Consider the following 16,317-nt stretch of genomic DNA (forward strand, 5'->3'; position numbering starts at 1 on the left):
AAAACTAAACGCAGTCCTTCCTAGACAATTCAAGAACTCCCCCCCCCCCAAAAAAAAAAATTTTGCTACACAATTTCTTTCTGTACTTAAGTTTGCTACAATACCTATTTGTAAGTATGATTTTGCAATTAATGAGACAGTGTCTACTTCTGTGGGGGTTACATATCAAGCTTATTCATGCATTTGGCTTAAACTGTTGAAATAGCTTTTCTACGAACAATATTTTCATAAATGCATAAATGAGAGTCGATGATCTGTATGAAGTCTCAGAGCGCCTTCAAAGCTACCGAGGTCAAATTCAAGCTTAACGAGCCTTTTGGTGAGACAACTGCTGATGACTGGAAGATGAGGACAGTGGTTAGTCTTGATTTGATCAATTATGACTTTTAACAAATAATTATAGATCGACGTGTGTGAAAGGTGTAAATAGAAACAACAGGTGTATGAAAATTAGGATATTGTACATTTTTTCAGCCCTCTCAGTGGTGTATGTACACATTTTCACTAAATGCAACGATAAAAATTAATGTTATTATATGTAATGTTTATGGGATTACACAGGAAAAAAATCCATTTTTTCTTTTCTCCCTCCACTTTTGCACAACTTTAAAACTGATGCTTGACGAAAATAAAGGCGTATTTCTCACATGCACTAAGAGATATCTAAATATGAAATTCTGTGAAAATAACCATGAAATAAAAGAACCACGTTGGACAGTAAAAGATCTAAGGGTTCAGTGATGCATCTATGCAAGGATTTAATGCACAGATAGAAATTCTCCTTAGTGCTTTGTCACTGTGGATTGCAGAAGCACTGATGAAAGCTCAAAAAAAAGTCCGTCCACTTAGTTCGGAAAACTTAATACACATTAAGTATCCTCTGGAAACTTTTCAGTGCAAGTTGCACATCTGCAGGAGATTTTATCAGGCTACAAACACGTATAAATACCATAACTCGCTTCGACATTTTGCAACAAGCTGCAAAAATAAACGGATCGATTTGCTGGCTCTTACCTAATTAAATGAAGGTCTTTTTTTTTATTTTTTTTTTTATTGTTATGCAACCCAGCATGTCTCATCCAACCACAACTGAAAAGGGGGCACATGTTTGGAATAAAATCATCTCTGGTACTAATGTTTTGCAATTTGTCTGTATTGCATGTCATAAACAAAGCTGTTTTTCTCCCTAACTGCCTTTTTTTTTCTCTTTTTTGACGCATTTTCTTTTGTCACACCACCACAAAATATGATAAGATTACAAGAACTACAACATTTGTTCGCAGCCTATACAGTTAAATCACTTGGAAAGCTCACAATTAGGCTAACGATAAAAATCAAAATAAGAGTGTTAAAAAAAAAAAGTCTCAAGTTTCCCTCTTTATCAAAGAAAAAAAGTTTGGATATGTTTGAGCATTTCAGTTTTTCTTATTCCCTTTAGACAAAAAAAAAAAAAGTTTCTTACTACTAATCAGTGACCTAGTGAGACCTGACTGCAGGAATGCTACAGATGAGGCTGCTGATTTCTCACATGTCTTCCTATACACCATCCCTTTGTGTTTCTGCTCTAATTTGTTTGTGCTGATGTTTGTTCAGGCTCAACAACATATTAGCTCGAGATTAAACGTCACGATAAAGCCTAAGTATTTATCGAATTGTTTAGAGATTAACATTGACACATCGCCAGAGCATCTCTCGTGTAAATGTGATGCAGCAAAACGTACACAATCGCTTAAATCAGTGACTTGACAGAACATTTTCACCAGATTTTCTTCACAGACTGAATATTCCTTCAGAGTTGTTGCAAACTCTGACAACACAGCACATTCATCCGGTCTGCCGGCGCATTTCTTTTCTGTGATTATAACAGATATTGTTTTCCTCTGTTGCTCATTCATACTTTTTTTTTTGTTTTGTTTTTCTACAAATTTCCCGGCAGTAAGTGTGTGGAAACACATTTTCAAGTATTATACCGGCTCACTTATTTTCAATATGTTGTGATGGTTCAGTTCACAGCTTAAAGAAGAGGTTAATTTTTCACGCTTCGTAAACTCGGCTTACGTACACATTCATAACCTGCGAGATAGACGCAGTGTGGGTTTGTAATGTTGAGTAGCTATTCTTTTTTGTGTGTGTGTTTGGATTTCTTTAATTGCGTTCAGTCACATCAGTTTTACATCAGACGAGTGTTTGTCTCGAGAGGAAGATTAGGTTTAAGTGGGTTAAATCTTTCTCAAAATAATGTCTGAACATGAAGCAAATGAAAATAATCACAGCGAAAGCACATATTTTACTTACAACACCTTTAGTCTCATTGCATTCCTTTATTCTTTTCATTCAGCCACTGCTAATAAATAGCACTCGATTCTCGATGGTGGGTTTGATATTCTTTACATTATTTTCTCATAATGCAGTGAAAGTTTTATTCTAAAATATACAACTTTTAATGTGTTTGGTAAATCAGGTGCATATTTATTTCTGGTGTTTGAAGTTCACCCAGTTTAGATCCATTTTTAATATAGAAAAAGTGAGCCACCTACAAAAATTTATTTTTTATTATTTTTTTTTAAACTTACAGATTGACTCCACTATTTTCATACAACTGTATCAGGTATGGTTATCCGCGTAATCTATTTATACAAATAAATAGTTCAAATGTAATGCAAAGTCACAGCTTTATTGAGTCACTTAGAGATGAATTTGGGTGATTATGAGTTAAATGTATTCTTTAAAAAAAATGTAAAGTTTTCCTCCGAAAATATCCAGACTAATGCAGAGCCAATGCTCTGTTGAGTCGTGCGTTCCTTTAGTTCTCAATAGCGATGAACTGTTTAAGTGGCCTAGTAAGAACATTAAACAATACTGCTTTAGAAATGACTCTGAACCCTTATTTTTTTTAAAAGTATTTTTTATGAGGTTTAGTTCTGAGGTTTTAAAATGAACTTCCTCTGAAACCTTCAACTTGTCTGTCAGATCCCAACCCAAGTAACTGAAGGGAAATGCACCCTTTTAACGTTGCTTCCTCTCACATCCAACTATTTTATATGTAGCTCCCAACGATGTAGAAACTAGTCACATTGAATCATTGGCATCTAAACTTCCTACTTTCTTAACGATCTGTGTTTTGGAGAGTAAATAGTTCAGCTGCATTCCATATATTGCGCTTTAGGCACCTTCGAAAGCCAAGGAGACCAGAGTTTAGGCAAGTTCATTAATTCTTGGCCGAACGTTGGGGACAATTCCCTTTTACCCTAAATAGGAGATTGGCTGCTGGGTTGATGAGGGTTGAAGTAAGAGGATTTTTTTCCCCTGTGTTGTTTATATGCACTCATGTAGCCAAGGTTTTGATAAGTTTGCTTGGTTTCTTAACCTCGCGTCTCAGTTTTCCAAAGCAGTATAGCCCGGGGGTTTGAATGTGAAGAGAGCTGAGAAGAGGTTTCCTCCTGGGTTAGTGAAAGCCACAGTGTTTAGGCATCAGCTTTTGCCACTGACTTTGATTAATCCTTCATGGCCCAAGAACTGAAAAGGAAAAGCTGGGGGTGCAAGCCGGACCATCTGGAAACCTTCATAAACATGCCTGTCTCTCCACGCTCTCCAAAGGATTCTAGGAAAATCGTAAAAGTGAAAAGAGAGGTCCCTTTTGCACGTTTCTTTTTTTTTTCTTTTCTTCTTCCTTCTCCTGAGGCACCCTCTGCATATGCAGCAAACAGAAAACTGCTTGCACCGAATCATAGCCCTGAACTGCACCTCACAGTCCAGCCCATTTATCCAGAATTGTGTAATGAAATCAGTTTTCAGTTTGGCCCGACTACGGTGCAAAGCTATACACATGTTCTGCTAATTCATGACAAATGTTGATAATTTTCTTCAGCTTTGCTTAATCTGTTTTACTTCTGTGGCGCGCCGTTGAACAGAAACGCATCTCAAAGCATGAGACAGAATCTGAATCTGCGTAGGGCGAACGTCAAGGCGGTTATTTAAACACTGCTGGACCAGCATCCATCTGGACTTTGTTAAGGCTTTTTTTTTTTACTTTTGCTCCTAAAAGCAATGTTGTCAAGATAAAACATATAAATCATGTCTCTGATTCAGGAGTAAATCACAGTCGCAAGAGAAACAGTCCACAGGCCTTCATTCAAGACATTCGGCTTCGTGCTGCAAAAACACATAGATGCGAGATCCAGTAAATCTCCATCACAATTAAAACAAAAAAACAAAAGTCCTTGTTGGGCTGTGAAAACCAGACAGAAGAACGTTATAAATGTCACAAGTACAGGATATTAATCATATAAATAAAGAGGGTGATGGTACCTGTAATCTCTGTCACCCGTACATGCTTTTCCACAACTCACTTTTATGAACCGGGAAAAAAATAAATAAAAAATCAGATTGTCCCCTCCCTTCAGACTCGCACACCCTTCACCTCCCTTCACCTCCTTACTTCTTGGCAGAGAATGTCTGACATGTCTCCTGTTACAGCTCGGACCAGGATCTTTCAACTTAGGTTCAGTTCAAGCTGCAAGCATTCTTGCTGCACTTTTGCATGCTGCAAGTTCTTTTATGCTATTGCGCAAAGGCTGTCTTCTCTAAATGGGCTTAATACAGTGGACCTGATAAGTTGGCAGCACAAAAGACCAAAGTGGGAAGTGTGCCTTTGGTTGAATATAAAGTCGCTGACAGCTGGGTCTGATGTGGTTGCAGAGGATGTGCAGAGTTTTAGATGTAAGTTTGTGGGCTTAAGTTCTGCGGTTTAAACAAAGTGCATGAAAGAAAGGGGGGAAAAAAATGACTCCGTTTATCCAGCTCAACACAAATTAAACATGAAACAAAGCAAAAGATGAAGCAGAAGTTACATGAAGGCTCTTTGTGCTTTAGATATTAGCGAGCACTGACATTTTTATGTGGCAATATGAACGCTGACGCATAAAACATGTTTTTATTTCCAGATTCGGAATTACAACTAATGTTGACAGAAGCCGAGACCGAGATAAAGCTGTCGCCAAAGTAAGATTAATAATAAAAAAAACAGTAACAAATAAAAAGGTAGTTTAAAAGAAAGCGCAAGATACAGACTGAATGCTTGGAAGACGACGGAAGAGAAAAGATGGTGTGTTGACACGATCAGAAGGAAAATATCAAAGCGTGCCAAAACTAACAAAAACCAAATAGCGAACGTAGAGTAACTTAAACCACACCCAATCAATAGCTGCATCCAGCATCTGTGCCTTCAAGCGAGGGAGATTTCATGTCAAATAACCAGAGGAATTAAATTACTATTTACTCTCGGTGTGATGCACGAAAAAGAAAAAAAAAGGAAAAAACCTTTATGAATAAGAGTTCCTTCAAAGCTTCTTTCCAATAGAAAATTATCCACAATTCAAACGCCTCTGAAATGAAAACAGGAATGTTTAGAAAATGAACAAAATGGAGCCTGCCCGCAACATTAATCTACCACCCACTCGTCAGTAAGACCACCACAACCAGTGCGTCTTCTTTTATATTCTTGTCTCCTATTGCCATTTTTCAGTCACATAGCTGATATGCCTGGTCTTGTCTGCCTCAATCGTCTTAGCGCTGAAGTGAAATCAAAGAGCAACCCAGTGTGTGATTGCACAACAGCTGTTCAGGCACTGCAAGGAAGCAAAGTGAGTCTTTGGCAGGGCGGGAAATGGCACGACACACACACACACACAAGCGTGGCCGGGCGCTGTCGGACACCAGTTTGAGTGAAATAGGCAACTAATGGCCAAACTGTGTTTTCTGCAGCTCAGTTCCAGGCAGGTTTGCTCTCTGCTTGGTCTTTTCTGTTGTTCAAAATATTTGCCACATGTTAAATATTGAAATATAAAAACAATAATATATAAAAAAGAAAAAAAAATACAGCCTTGAATCTTTTTTTGGTTGAGAAATAAATCTTCCGAGCAAGAAGTCTAAGAAGTGTGTTTGAAATCTTTTGGGAAAGATTTGAAACACTAACTCACCGATGTGGAAAGGTAAAATCTAGACTGACCACTGACCTCGAGGCCCATCCTCGAAATTTGCCAACATCTTTGGTCAAAGCCCCCCGACAGGCAGAGCTTCTGATAGTTATGTCAACAAAGTAGATTTGCGGCCATAAGGTGACACATTTGAACTTAAAGGCCAAATGGGAAGTTGTGTGGAAATTCCTTCAGCATGTGTAGAATACAATGTGTCACTCAGCAAGATGAGGATGTTTTTGCCTCCACACTTTTCGTTTTAAGTCTTAAGCAAGGTTAACTGAAGGTGACTCAAGTAAAAAGTAACAGGCGAAGTGGACACTTTTGTTGGAGCTACGCACTGGTCAAAATAAAATTACACACTGCAGCTTTGGTCAACTCATTTTTCAGTATTCAGTCTTCTTGCTCATACGAGGTAATGTGTTGCTAAAGAGAAGCCTTGATGATGAGGACAAAATGACAAAATGTCTCAACCTATAAGCAGATTTCTGACATCTCTGTAAAGACTATAAAAATGTAAAATGAATTTCGATTTTTAATTAAAACTTTTATTGCATTTATTTTAAAAAAAAAAGGCTTGTCAAAAATATTTACACACTTGCCAAAAATCAAACACCAGAGCTTTATTGGGGTTGCAGCAATGAAACTGTTAGTATTTTCACGAGTTGTCTGTGGTGGGTCTAGCTGGGTCGCTCGAAAATATTACCTCCTGTCAGTAGCCTGTAAATATGTCGATAACATTAAAACTTCACTTTAAATCCGGATATCAACTTTCAGTAATTTTGGAGTTAATTATAAATGGGGAATGCCAGTTTATTTGCGAGATGCTCTTTTCACTGAGGAGAAGTAGATTTAGTGAGCTAAAAGGAAACCCTTTAACCCCTACTCCAAATTTGGGTCTCATACTCACAGTTATTGTAATGGCCAGCTGTTCAGACCAAAGATTTTCCCACTGCTATTCCCCGAAAGCCAAAAAGCACTCAGCCTATTTGTACATAGCCTATGTGTATTTCCATCTACGCGTGTGCATGTGTGTGTGCGCGCGCGAGTGTGTGAGTACAGCCCTCTTATGCCTATAAACACACTAGCATACACACACCACCCACACTTGTCTTACACCCTAAAAACAGGCCATGTAGCAAGGGTATTTGTTAGGCTTTCGGGCCTCTGTGTACTACACGTCGACTTCACCGTGAGTGTATCACAGTTTCATCCACAAGTGGTGCCTTAACACTTAAACGTGGATGGCGTAAACTTACAGGTACCCACTAGTCATACAAAATCCTGCTCACCCTCACAAACATGATGTGACGATGAGTACAGGTGCCAAATCACCAACGGAAACGGCGTGATGGATTAATGGGAGGTTTAGGATAACAGACATCTGTGGCAACTCAACTACAACACTGAACTGCTGAGCTTTAAGCAATGGAATGGTAAGTATATGTTCCCCTGGCGCACAAGGAAAACGTTAAAAAGCACAAAGACACCTAGAATTAGTCACGGCCCCGTTCTGAAAAATGCAAGGTAACAGGAGGAGCCTCGATTTTGTTTGATGTGAGTGAACAATAGTTTTCTGGCAAGCCCCTTTTCAATGTTCTTGCTCTGTTCACAAAACATCCAAGCAACTGCGAATTATTACGGCCTCAGTACAAACAAGCCTTTATGATGCAACGAAACATTTTAGGCCATAATTCTCCTCTTTGAAAACAGTAACAAACACGGCTGTGTTTGTTAGTTATTTGGCAAGTTAAAACAGGACCCAGAGCACAGCCAGCCGCAGCTGGGGTCACCAGCAGCGAGAAGACCACCAGGACAGCTGAGAGGGGGCTGAGAGGGATTTTTTTTATTATGCTATCAAATTAAGGCCCTGATACATTCTGTCCAGGAGTACTGGAAGGGTTAACAAAGCCCCTGCACACAGCGAAAACCTTGTGTCACCTCCTGCTCACATCACTCAGCTTTTCAAGTGTAACAGCTGCTTCCTCCTGCATTCATAGCCGTATCCTCATCCATTCAAACTGATGGCTTAACTGACCCAAATAACACACAGAGATTACTGGATATCTTCTGAAATGAGACGTGCTTTGATTATTTATAACATTAGAACGGCAAAATGACCGGATGAGACTAAGCTGAGAGAGAAAACAAAAGTTTCAGGGAGACATTTGGAAGCCGCTTTATTCTATTTGTCCAATTATGCTTCTTTAGCTTATGCAGCATATAAAAGGCTACTACCAGAAGGAGGACACGCCACATTAAAGCGCTTAATTATGTTTTATTAGTCAAACATTACTATTTGTTTCTCAGAGTAAACTGGAAAGCATCAAAGAAGAAGCACAAAAATGGAAAATATTTCAATTCCTTGAAGGAGGTTTAACCCAATTCAGAGTTTTTGAACTCCTGTGTTTGTGTTTTTATTGGGTTATGTTGCAGGTCTATCTATTGTGTTCCACTTAAGCTAGAAGGAACATTATACACAGTAGGAAGAGAAAGCACTTTTATATTGTGACCCTTCTACCACCATGTTTCCCCATGAGGATGATGTGAACTTTTAGCTTTCTGCCACTTTTGGATAACTTATGAAAGTAAACAGTTGTGCTGGGTTTTGCTTGAAATATTTAGAGTAGAGGCAGATGAGTACATAAACATAAAACAGTGTGTTATTTTTGATCTTTATTTGTAAAAAGAGAAAGAAACTCAAAAACATTTTTCTTTCACTTCGCAGTCTTCGCTGCCTTTGCTGCCCAGTCACAGAAAATCACACTAAAATGCATTAGTTTGACATAATGTGAAAAAAATTGAAAAAGTTTAATGTGTATGAGAAGTTCTGAAGACTTTGCATTTTTTTTAAGGTTGAGGTTTAATATCAAGTCACCTTAGTTTAAATCTGTAGCCTGCCAGCTCGGCGATGTTGCTCCAGTGCATGATTGGTACTTATAATACTGGAGGTGTTCATCTGCTCAAAACATAAATTTTTCCACTTACTCTCGATCCTCCCACACTTCTGGAAACTGCCCAGATTTCCAGAAAGGTCCAAACGGTAAACAAAAACAAACGCCGGCGTGGGTGAAACGGCTGGATTTGAGAATCTCGAGAGAGGGAACAAAAAAAAAAGGGCTTGAACTCTGATAAGTGCAAACTGTCATGACTCTATCGGAAACAAAACACCCTCGGCCAGTCAGCTGATGCTAGGGACGATATCTTTGACGCAGCTTGCTTTGGTAATCACAGAAAACTAAATATGGTAAAAAAAAAGTTCTTTTGGACGTTTGTTATTTTTAGTCCTAAATGCTCAGATTATGATCAGTTCCATTCATTTCTATTTATTCAACAAAGTAAGGATAATCAGGAGGATTCTAAAGGTAAAGTGACCCATGTAAAAACAATCTTTTTGTTGCAATGTTGTCGGTTAGACTACAACATCTCTCCTGGACCGGATTCTGCCTCTGTGCATAGACTAAAACTGAAAAAGACCTAGGATTCTGGCACAAACAGGAATTCTTATCCAGAACTCAAGAGTTAGGATTATTTGGAAAAAGTGGGTATGACTAATAGCACGGCAGCTTCGTCCACAGAGCCTGACGAGGTGTCCTCTGGTGGGCTGTAAATACAAATCATTTGGCAGATGCAAAGAGCTGCTCTTCTTAAATATAGGCGGTCCAGCTGCTGCTGCTGCTGCTTCTTCTTCTTCTTCTTACACACAGCGATCAATACAATTGACTGGCTTACGACAAGGCCACAACTAACATCCTTTAGCGTCACTGGAGTCGAGTTTATCTTGTTGTTTGCGTGGTACAAGTGAGTAAGTTTCGTTTTACGCACGCAGGCTAAAGGGTGACATAGTAGGTACGAAGGAAGTTGTTGTTTATCCTAGTCAAAGTGCTTACAGTTTCGCTTACGTAAAACAGATCTTCAGATTTACTGGAAGAAAACAGGAAAAAAATTCAGCTTTGGTTTTGCTTGATGACAAAAGTTATTCCTGTATTTGGTTTTAATCATGTTACACAAAAACATTCCAGAATCTCAACAATAAACCCGCGAATAAAGTTCAAATATTACTGACGTGTGACGCTATATGACACAGTGAGCTTGCCAAATAAACCAAACTGCGGCGTGGAAAAGACGCTAAAGAGCTTCCTTCCACTCAACCGTAAAACTATTAAGACATTGTGAATTAGTTAATCATTACTTCAGGACGCAGAGGGAAAACATACATGTGCACATCTATGTGTGTATGTGACTGGGGGTAAAGAGGAGGGTCCCGGTGCGTGCAAATTGTTTCTAGTGGGCCTCAGCATGACTACTGAGGTTGGAGCAATCATATGTTCAGCTGTGATTTCCATCAACACATTCCTGGACGCTCACACAGCCTCTCTGTGGAGCTGTGTGCAGCACCCCCCAAGGATGTGACCTGCAGCCTGCAGACACATGGCTGCCTCGCAAGCGCTTATCACAACACGGCGGCCTGCAGGATAAATGGAGGCCTTAATCTGAAGCCACGTGGAAACAAGCAAACTCTGACTGCTGCTGCCTCTCAAAGCTGGCCCTGTAGAAAACAGTTGATGATATACTACACCGCGCTGCAGAGGGCCAGCAGGTCTCACCATGCCAGACTGATTACAGGGTAGAGGTCAGACCACATGGACAACAAATGGTCCCCGGGCGTCTACACTGGGGGTCGTGGATGAAGTTTAAGCCAGCACTTGCTAAATGGCAGCAATTGTTACTGAGATGTCTGGAGAGGACAAACAACGTTCCATTTACCTGAAAGGAAATTTCTAATGTACTCTGACAACAGCATCTGGTGTTTCACGGTTTAATGAAAGAAACTTTAAAGAAAAGCGATTCAATCTTTAGAGAGCTTAAATGTTGAAAGGTTGTCAGACCTGAGTTTTGTCTTGTTTCAGTAGTTCAAAGATTTCAAACTAAAATGCTACCTATTCAAGAGATGTATTGCTACACTTTCAAAAATCTACACTTCCCCAACATTTGAGTATCACATTTAGTTAGAAGTTTAAAGTTGGTGTGGTAACTAGACTGACACATTTTGCAGTGGGAGGGACTTTTGAGGACTTCCCCGGGTCTCTGAATGTGAGTTCTTGTGAAATATGAAAGAAATGTGTCCTTGCGACCTTGAGTGAAAGAACAAATTTCTTCCTTTTTGCAAAATCCTTAAAATCACAACTGGAGAAAAGAAAATTTGAACCAATATCAAACTGTAAAAGTGTACTATTACACCTCTCAAAGATTATTTAGTCCTACTGTTTGGGATCGCAACAAATAGCAATTTGAAAAATAACATCAAAGACCTTTAGTAGATAGAAAATAAACTTCCTACTTTAAAATAACAGTTTATTTTACTTGCTGTTAGTCTTCTACCTCTTAGAGGATGTGTTCAATTTTCTACAAACTCACTAAAACACGACATCTAAACTACTGGTAGGGAACTACTGATAATAATAAGGGACCTCATTTCAAATGAATAAACAAGGTTTCATCCAATGTATTATAAACCTGGCGGGTCACCAGGCTGAACTTGGCCCTGCCAGGCTAAGCATCGCTGGTTTTTATGAAAAAGAAAAAAAAAAAGAATAATTGCTTAAAATAGCTTATTTTATAGACCAGTGACCCCAGATTGCATGCGTCTTTGCTTTGGCCAAGTTTAAAAGCAATCAGTGATAATTGTAACTTACTGAGATGAATTAGTGAACAAACAGAGCTCAAACTCAAAGACTAAACTCGCAGCATTAGGCTTTCACCAATGCTGTGAGTTTAACAACAATTAATCTAACTACAAAAATATTCATTCTTTACACTTTCACAAAGATATTTTGTGAGATCTTAAATTTAAATTCTTTTAATTCATCTATGCTGAAATCATTAGATTAAATTTAACAGTGTTGACATTCTCAGTAAACAAATGTTAAAATTCTATATATGTGGTTTGAGTTAAAATGTTAGCACTTGTGGGGCCCCTGAAGGTCTGGGGGGCCTAAATCAGCTACTTAGTTCACATATGCAGTGGGTCTGTTACAAATGTGAACAGTATTAGATCCACTAGCCTACTGGGAGTCAACAATGACTTCCAGCAACGTATAATTACCAATTCACATTTTACATTTAATGTCAACTTAACATGTTTTAATACAAAAACACAGTGGACCGCCCACTGGGGAAAATCCGGAATAAATGTACCTTTAAATATGAAACACGCACACAAAAAAAGAAAGAAACTCAAACCCTTATCTCAGCCATCTGTGTAAAATATTCAGTAACTGGCACTTAATCACTGTATGTTTCTCTTCCTCTCTTTCAACAGAGAGGCATGAGCAAAATCCCCACACAAGTCCAATCAATCAATATTATTGGCAAACTCCATCCGCTGGCATGAAGCCACTGCATACTGCATGCCTTCAAATGCTGAGATGGGGTTCGCTCTGAGGAAAACTGGCATGTTTTTCTTGTCCGAGGCAGACTTGGTTACATTTGTCTTGCTGCACAAATATTGTTACAGTGGCCAGCTGTAAAGTGTTGTATCAGTGAAAACGTCTTATATGTTTTTTTTTAGTTAGAAGCTTCTGCACCAAATCCAACTATCACTTTCACTTTTGGGAATTTTTTTTTAAGGCAACTGAGATGTCATCACCCTTCAGAGCTACTCAGACACGCTGATAAAAATGTTTTTGCCATGTTCACCGTGCCAGACGCGTATTGTTTTACCGCCTAATACCTTTGCAAAAAATCTATGGACATATATTTCTATAATAACTATCAAATATGGAAGTGAAAACGCACACAAATGCTAGTCTGAGGAAGTCTGTGCATTCTGCAGAAGTAGGATGTGGTGGCCTGAATTCGCCATGTGGTGGAGCTGAGTGCTGGTGTCAGGCAGCATGCAGGCACAGCCATGTGCTACACTGTAGGTAACGCTGCGAGTCGAACTGGTGCTGCTGCACCAAGCTGCTTTAAAATTGATCTGTGATCTCTCTCTCTTTATTTATTTATTTTTTTATTGAAAAAAAAAACAAAAAAAAACAAAGGAGATTTTTAACATTTTCTTTTTGCTCAGGTTTGGCTAAAACACACATCACACTCTGAAAAGAGGTACACTGTTGCACCCTAATGCAGACATCAGATACAGCAGAAAGAAAATCTTGCAACCGCTAACCGCACTGTAACACATCTTCCTCCTCTTCACCCTTTTTTTTTCTTGCTCTGCTATTCTCCTTCCACAAGTAATAAATATCTCTCTTGCTCTTACTAATAGCTTTGTCTGTTTTCTGTCATGCATTCCCTCGTTTTACATGTTTTCCCCCTCCCTTTATCCACGCTCTGTTCTTCTTCTTCTTCTTTTGCTCCCCCTGTCCATCTACATCTGCACCCCCCTCCCTCCTTTCGCTCTCCCTCACTTGAAGGCACACATACACAGATAATACTGCAGCTACATGCTGCTTTGGCAACATACTGCAGCAGGAAAGCGCGCTCCACTGCAGCCCTTTAACACAACAGCCGGTTCTCTCCTGACCCAACAGGATGGAAAGAAACTCCCTTAATCAATTACATGTCGTCTTTAATAAATCCATGCTTTTAGCTTCCAACAGACCTTTCTTTGATCAAATTTGCTTTAACGACAATGTGTCATTTTCCCTAAACAACTGCCCCAAGCCTCGCAACCACATGTTGTAATCGCAGCGACATTCCTCTTTTGAAGAAATACAATATTTAGCCACAACGTTGTGAAAGCAGACAGTGAAAAAGAAATGTTTTGTTACAGTAGAACCACAGATATGTTTAGGCACATTGTGGACATTTTGTCCGTGAAGATGATATGCTGAAAGCAGAAAAAAAAAATGGCTAAGGATTACAGGGGAGACTTTTGCAACAGCCAAAATTTGATGCCTAAAGAGCTGAGTCATAGCATCTCAACATCTGCAGCTGTTGTGGGATGTTTCCGGCCTGCGAAGGCCTGGGCTTACCTAAAGCCATCGAAAGAAGAAGATTTTTATTCAAGAAATGAAAGCTGGCAACAGGCTGAACAAAGCCTCCATTGGCCCACGTTGTTGTACTCAGTAGCATAGCTAATGTAAATGAAGTACTGAAAAAGTTCATGCTACAGTGCCATACAAACGTACTTAAGTATCTCATATTACAACCAGAAATGTCAGTGCGTTTTAACAAGATTTTATGTGACAGACTAACACAAAGTAGATCACTTAGGTGATGCAAGGTTTAAAGTGTTGTCCATTTGTATTCACCTCCCCAAGTCAAAGCCTTGTAATATCGCTGCATGTGTAGCTGCATTTCATTTAGGTACGTCTCCACCTGTTTCATACATCTAGAAACAGAAATTACTTTGAATGGAGAGTCCTGTTGTTGTACATTGTAATTTTTTGCACAGATTCTCAGTGGGATTTAAATGCAGACCTTGACTGGGCCACTAATAGGCATGAATACGGTCGACTCGACACCTTGGGCTACTGTTTATTCATCTACCAGAACATTATCACTAATCAGTTTGCTGCATTCCTTTGTCTTCTTGATGGCATTTGTTCACTACTATACACAAATTGAAGTTATCTAATTTATCAATGAGATAACTTCTGATTTCATTAGGCTACGCTGGATTTACTCCAATTTAAGGAAATCGGGCTAAACGGGAGCTGGAGACGAATACAAAGCTTCAGAGGATTAATGGAGTCCTTGTCTCATCGAGTCAGTGATGCTTAAAAGTCAAAAAGCGAGCCTGTCTTAATATTTGCTGGGTAGTTATAATGTTATGGATAATTAACGTACATCTCAGCAAAGTCTTCAGACCTGCCTATAGACATGTCTCCCCCGATTCGCCCCGTCTTGCCTTCTTCCCTGAAGCATGACAGAAGTGGGCGTGTTGTTGGAGTACAATGGGATGTTTTTAAGGAACGGTGAACCGACACATCCACACGTACACAAACAAACCAAACCGTGACATACAACCAGTGATCTCGGGCGCACTACAGGAAGGACAGCTCTGCCGCCGTTGAGCGACGTCCATGCTGACAGATGGAAAAGCACAGGGATGCTTTCACACAAAGATATGCTGTAGATGGTGAACAAGAAAGATGAAATATATTTTTTTTCTCTGTTTTGGCGTCTGCTCTACCAGTTGCCAGCTCTTGTTTATCATACATTGCGCTACACGTAAGGATATCCTGTTCGACTTGTTTTAAATCGTCTGCACTGCAAGTGAAAACACAGCATAATGCTGCTCTGTCATGTTTTCTCCATTATGGCTACTGTGGGAATAAGCCCACATGCTCACTGCTTTGTAATTTTAGATTTTCTGTGATATTTCTGCATCGCCAGGATTTCAGCCTGCTAAGGTCATCATATATAGAGTTTCATGGGCCACCAATCACATGCTCTTGAGCTTTCACTCAATATGAAGACAAGCAGGTGCTGCCACCAGGGATCCTCCAACCTCTGAGGCTTCAGAGCATGATCCAACCCATTTTGTTTTAATTGCCAATAAACATGGTTGTTGTGCAGTTACTTACCTGTATGACATTAAGATTTAATAAATGTCAGCACAGTATGTCTTAGAAGGATGCATAAATATTGCATTGATTTGGGGAAAGAGAAATAAGACACCGTGTCTGGACAAAGCCGAGTGTCGCACTGTACGCATAAAGTAGGAGTCACATGATCCGCTCATAAAACTCAGCTAAAGCTTTTTAGATGTCAGAGAAATAAAAGAGGCAATCTGCGGTCAATTTAAAAACACAAGATGGATGGCTTCTTTTCTGCAAAAATTGTTTGCTGGATATCAAGCCTTCTCTGTTTTTCCCAAACACAATGGGCGCTTTTCTTTCTCTGAGAAGAGCAGCTATACTCTAATAATGCAGCTCAAGCATAAGACTGCAAACGCTAAACAAAAGCTCTAAAACGGTGGCCTTGACTAATGTAAAGAAAGAAGGGGGAGTGAATATTGAGCCTGAAAGTGATTACAAGGACACTAAGTGTAACTCAAGAGCCCCCGGTCACTTTACATCTTTTTTTCAGCAGCTATATCTCTAGGTGTGTGGGATGTCAACCAAAGTCAGCCAAAGACTTGGATGTGTAATACTGGGATTTTATGTAATAGATCAACAATATGTAATACATAACCATGCCTGTAGGTCAAAAAGTTCAGTTTTAGACGACACCTTCTTCCAGATGTTTGCTGTGTCTTCTACATGGCTTTACCCAAACTACAAATTTCTTTCTGACCCATCTTGTGTTACTTGATCTTCACTAATGTTTTCTAACAAACCACTTATCCCTTCAGAGAAAATTTATTTACACCGACATAAAACCACAGTCG

The 16,317-nt window shown here is 39.4% G+C and overlaps 1 protein-coding gene across 4 annotated transcripts in view; it reads right to left on the minus strand.

The window, feature by feature from the left end:
• nrg2a (neuregulin 2a) overlaps positions 1–16,317 on the minus strand; it is an 83,288-nt gene that overhangs the window by 22,680 nt on the left and 44,291 nt on the right. The gene's annotated exons all lie outside the window — the stretch shown is intronic.

The sequence above is a fragment of the Poecilia formosa genome, unplaced genomic scaffold (genome assembly GCF_000485575.1).
Source record: "Poecilia formosa unplaced genomic scaffold, Poecilia_formosa-5.1.2 Scaffold3, whole genome shotgun sequence".
In the NCBI taxonomy this organism is placed as follows: domain Eukaryota; kingdom Metazoa; phylum Chordata; class Actinopteri; order Cyprinodontiformes; family Poeciliidae; genus Poecilia; species Poecilia formosa.